General features: G+C 53.3%; 1 long non-coding RNA gene across 1 annotated transcript in view; it reads left to right on the top strand.

Moving 5' to 3' along the window:
• LOC111812939 overlaps positions 1 to 3,378 on the top strand; it is a 7,511-nt gene extending 4,133 nt beyond the window's left edge. Inside the window, exon 3 of the long non-coding RNA XR_002818305.1 lies at positions 3,296 to 3,378. This is a non-coding gene — a long non-coding RNA (uncharacterized LOC111812939). The remainder of the gene's footprint in view (positions 1 to 3,295) is intronic.
• Positions 3,379 to 5,401: the final 2,023 nt, after the last annotated feature.

Here is a 5,401-nt window from a genome sequence, read left to right as displayed (position 1 = left end):
GCCCTGCCCTGCCCTGACTGCGGTGGTCGCGCCAGCTGTGGCCCTGCCCTGCCCGGACTGCAGGGGTCGTCGCAGCCAGCTCTGCTCAGGCAGGAGCTGTCTCTTAGAATCGTTTCATGCACAGCCCCGCGTTCAGTCCCGGGTGCAGCTCTCTGGGCCTGTGGCTCTGGAGCTTAGATTCCCAGCGGGGAGACCTGTTCCAAGGAGAGATTTTATTCTAGTTTGCAAATAAGGAAGCTGGGTCTGGAGGAGGCTAATTCTCTTGCAGGTTTGCACGGCAGGTCGGGAAGCCAATTTGAGCCTGTGCTCCTGGACTCCAGAGCTCTCGCTTTTTCCACTGTCCAAAAGTAACGCTGGGCAGCAGATGACTGAGGGGTGCGGGGGCACACAGGGGGGCCTCTAGAGGGGACTTTATCGAGTGTGTCCCCAGATAGAACAGGTCAGAGCAGAAGCCACTTGATAGCAGAGCAGGTGAGGCGGAGCTTTCCTCAAGCACTTGGACTTAACTGTGAGAATCTTTTGTGTCGCTTACGGTTTTTGTCCAATTTAGTCAAGTGATAATCCCCCTCCCCAGTCCGGAGATAACCAGTTCCAACAGTTTCTGCTTTCGGTGCCATTTTGGTTTGGTGGTGCGCGTTTTCACTCTCATGCTGAATTATGTTTTCTCTGGTTGCCAAGGCAGATGGATGGCACTTTTGTTATGATTCTGATATAAATAACATCTGTTAAAAACTGGACATCAATATTTCCCTGGCAAATAAACAAATATACCAGCGAAATAGCTTGCTGGTTGAGTTTTTGCTGTGGTTAAGAAGCAGAGCTAAACGTCTGTGATTCTGCTTATTTAGGGGAAGGCTTTTGCTTTCATGATCACTGCTGATTTCGGAAGTAATCTCATCTGTTTCTTGTCTCGGGGTTGGCTTTGCTTCTAAAACCCGAACTGTGGGTCACACACAGCCAGGGGTACGCAACCTGTCAACTCCTCGCGGTACTGTGGTCACAGGCAGAACATTGTTTAGCTTTCAGAACCAAAGGTGCAGCTAGCACGGGCTTCTTGCCGCTGTAGTGCCAGGCGTGGATAACTGTGGCCCACCTTGAGCCAGGTTTCGGGTTGGGCTCAGTGGTACAGCACTCGCCCGGCACCCGTGAGGCCCTCGTTTCTATTCCCAGCTCTACAAAGTATTTTTTAAAAAGCAAAAATTAAGCACTTACTGTATGCCAGGTCATGCCAGCTGTAAAGAGTTAGTGTTGCCCCCGCCACTGGAGGGGCTTAGGAACTAGCAGGGACCAGCAAAAAATTCTGGAAACAGAGAATTGAGGTGACAGTGTGGATAGATGACAAGGAAGTATCAGATGATGGATGAGAGAGTATCAGTATTTCATTCTCTCAGCAAAGGGACAAAGTTATAGGCAACTTTGATCTTTTTGTCCTTTTCTTAAATAAAACAATGAACCAACATGCCGCCGGGGCTGGGTTCTCTGTGACACCAGGATTCACACTGTGTAGAGGTTAGGAAGGTTGGGGAAAAGGAAGGGGTCGTGTCTCACTCTTAAAAGATAACTTGACTGTGCCAGGTGGACCTGCATGGGGGGCATTCTAGCTGAAGCAAGGACCAGCATGGTGGCCTGCAGCTCCGTGGCTTGCCTGAACGCCTGCGGAAGATGGAGCCTGGCCGAGGGAAAGCTGTGTGCCTGAGTCCTCCCCAGTCCATATTTTAGATTCATAGAAAAGCTGTAAAAGTAGCCCAGAGAGCTCCCATGACAGAATAGCCAGAGCTTGACAGTCAGCCTGCGAAGTCAGCTGGGCCTGGTGGTGCACGCCTGTGAGCCCAGCACCCTGCAAAGTCGTGGCCAGCCTGGGCTACACGGAGAGGCCTTGTCTTAAGCAACAAAACAAAACAAACACAAGAAGGGATTAAATGACAAGGGCCAGGGAGATGGCTCAATAGAATAAGCACTTCCCTGGCAAACACAAGGGCCTGAGTTCAATCCCCGGTTCCACCAAAAAAAAAAAAAAAAAAAAAAAAAAAAAAAAAAAAAAAAGAAAAGAAAAAAAAGGACTTAAATGCCAGCATGAGGTCCATTTAAAAGCCAATAAGCTGATGTTGATGAATATAAAAACAGTGGTCCTGCCTGACCAGTTTCTGCACGTGCCCTCTTCCTCCGGTGCGTGGTCCCGTGCCGTCTTGACATGTGCGTGCTCAGCATTGTGCATTTCTCAGCTAGGGAGTGACATGACTCTGTACTTTAGAAACAGAGATGAATCCTGGCCACAGAGGCAGGTGGGGCAGAGGAGAGGGGACACTGAGTAGAACCGCAGTGGCTCTGATTCTGTGGTTCAGAGGGTGAGGGTGGACGGTGGTGGGGTCGGGGCTCATGCAGCAGGAACCAGAGTCTGAACTCCATCCGAAAGAGGCTGGAGTTGCCAGGCCGTGGGACCAGAAGGCACTTCCCTTCCCGCCATTGTTTCAACTCTGAACTCATTGCTGGCCTCAGTGGGGGCTGGGAGGCAGCTGGGAGGTGCACTAACTGAACTCTAGATGTACTGAATGTAGGGGCTGTGACAGTGCACCAGGGAGGCCACATGGGAGTGTCCAGGAGGGCTCCAGGAAGAAATCCAAACAAGAGTACTCAGAGCTGTGTCGGCTGCAGGGTCCTCTGGAAATCTCCAGGGAAGTCCCAGATTTCTAGACCCCACCCCCATCGCAGCGTCAGATCAGAAGCAGGACCTGGAGCTGGGCCAGCACTGGGCATCTCACAGGGCCACCAAATCAGTCTCAGGGACACTCGCCTCAGAGCCACTAGATAAGGACGTTCAGGGAGCAGAGGGAGTGGGAGAAGGCGCCCAGGAGGAGGTGACAGTGTGGGGACTGTCAAAGGCCTGGGTGGCAGAGGCTTAGGGACCTGGAACAAGAGGCGGATGGAGGAGTGGGAGCTCGGGCTGCACCCACAGAGATGGTGGGGCCTTGGGTGATCTGTGTCCTGTGAAGAAGAAAGAGGCCGCGCACACACTGAGGTACACATACACACGCATGCACACACACGGACGCACATGCACGCACACACGCACACCCTTCCACCTCCACCCCGGAACCCTACGGTTATGTGACGTGTGTGCAGGATGCACCTTTCGGAAGCACAGACAGCTGTGCTCCCCCAGGACCCTGTGAAGGGTCCACAGGCTTGCAAACCCGCAGGTCCCGTCCTTTCCTGGGCCCCTTGCTCAGCTCCCCCTGGACACCGACACCGCCGGATCCACAGGCTGTGCTAACCCCAACCATCTCTTATTTTGCAGAACTTTCTCCAATTCTGAAATATTTTATTGTGAAGAAAAATGAAGCGAAATAGCACCAAATGCAACAGTACCAAGTCGGGCAGCACCAAAGCCAGGTGAGCTGCCGAGAGTCCCCAGAGCCTGTGTCACTCTGGTGGCCCTGACAGAGTGATGAAGCCTAGCCCTGTCAGGCTGTTTCCTGCAGCCGATCCCCACTTCCTCCTGTAGGTGGCGGCCGCCACCAGACTTTGAGCTCCTTGCGCAGGAGCTGGGAACCTTTGAAGCTTTCCTGTGCCAGCTCTGGGCCTGGCTGGGACCTGGTGGCGATAAACAGAAGTGCCAGCCGCGCCCTGCAGCCCGTGGGGGCTGTGTCCCCAGTACTTCCATTTTAAAAGGCTGCAAGCACAACAGTTCCGGGACAGGAACAACCGCCCGCCCGACATCGGGCTTGGGCATCAGTGTTTCCCGTTTGCCCCTCTGGTCTGCCAGCACCACAGGTGTGGCCAGGACACTGAAGTCCCTGGGAAGCTGCCGAGAGGAGATCTTTATGGCCACAGTGGAGAGAGCACCCTGCAGCCGAGCGATGGGCGTGTTTTCTGTAGGATCTGTTCTGGGCAGCAAGACCTTCGCGCTGGTATAAACTAGCATAGGAGCGCGCTTATTTCATTCCATTCAAGGCAACAGGCTCTCTCTCTCTCTCTCTCTCTCTCTCTCTCTCTCTCTCTCTCTCTCTCTCTCTCTCTCTCTCTCTCTCTCTCTCTCTCTCTCTCACAGCTTGTCACCTGCTCTGGTGACATTGAGGGTCTAATTGGGAAGCGCAGCCTGGTGCCTGCCTATAGGATGCGCCTCCCTGACACAGGCACTGGTTCCCATTAGAAGGGGAGAGGGAGTCACGAGGGATGTGGAAACTTCTGCCCTAAAGGTGGGAAAGGGACCGGCTCACAGCACAAGTGCAAAGCATGCATGCGTGGGGGGGTGGGGGGCGTGTGTGTGTGTGGTGTGAGTGGCAAGGGTGTGGGGTAATGTGAACATATGACTATGGGGTGTGTGTGTGTGTGTGTGTGTGTGTGTGTGTGTGTTTGTAGGAGCATGCTTGCTGCTGGCCAGCTCTGGGATCCCCTGGGGCCTGTGCTGAGGGCTCCACATCCCTGCTGGGTGCTCTGGTTTGTGCAAGTGTGGCCAGGTTCACCATATGCCCAAGCGCAGGTGGAGGGAAAGGGCATTGGGGGAGGGGGAGCCCCTCTGGGAGGAGGTGGCCTTGTCCCCCAGAGGCTGAGACCTGCCAGTGACAGCCAGCAGCACCATGGGGCGGGAGCCAGGTCACAGACCCAGGCTGTGACATCTTACTGTAGAACTTTGAGACAAAAAGAACCAATGTCTCTACCATCCAATAGAGCTATTTTTGCCATATCTTCTGCATATGATATGTCCATATGTGCCAACATGTATTTATATCACTGTAGTTACACGTCCCTGCTAGCCGCTGTCTCTGTCTCCATCTCTGACTCTGACTCTGTCTCTGTGTCTCTGTCTGTCTGTCTGTCTGTCTGTCTGTCTGTCTGTCTCTCTCTCTCTCTGGATCAAACCCAGGATTTTCACACAGAGTTACATCCCTAGCTTATTTTTATTTTCTCTTGAGACAGGGTTTCACTAAATCATTAAGTTGCCCACACTGGGTCAAACTTGAGATCCTCCTGCCTCAGCCTCTCGCGAGTGCGGGGATTATACGGCCACACCCAGCTCATTTGCTTCTGTCCTTTGTCTTAAATGCATTGCAGTTCTCAATGTCCTCGCAGTTGCCTCTTGCGATCCGTTGAGGTGTGTTCACCCTGGGATGTTCTGTATTTGAGTCTGATTGCATTTCCGGTTTTGGATGTGTCTTGTGTGTGGATAAACCAGGAAGCTGTGTTGAAAGAGAAACTCTGGGAGCTGAGGTTCCGGAGGAAGGAGGGAGGACGTGCGGGGCTGGGGACCCAGCAAAGCAAGGTGACAGCTCAGGTCTGTGGGGCAGCCAGCTGCAGGTGGGTCAGTTATCTTGATGATGTTTCTGCTGAACTGACTCTGGGCCGGCTGAACTGCTTCCTGCAGTACTCCACCATTTGGAATTTACTTCGAGTCAGCTTGGGT

Source organism: Octodon degus, unplaced genomic scaffold, assembly GCF_000260255.1.
Source record: "Octodon degus isolate 3935 unplaced genomic scaffold, OctDeg1.0 scaffold00153, whole genome shotgun sequence".
NCBI classification, from domain to species: domain Eukaryota; kingdom Metazoa; phylum Chordata; class Mammalia; order Rodentia; family Octodontidae; genus Octodon; species Octodon degus.
This window is presented reverse-complemented; position numbering and strand designations above follow the sequence as displayed.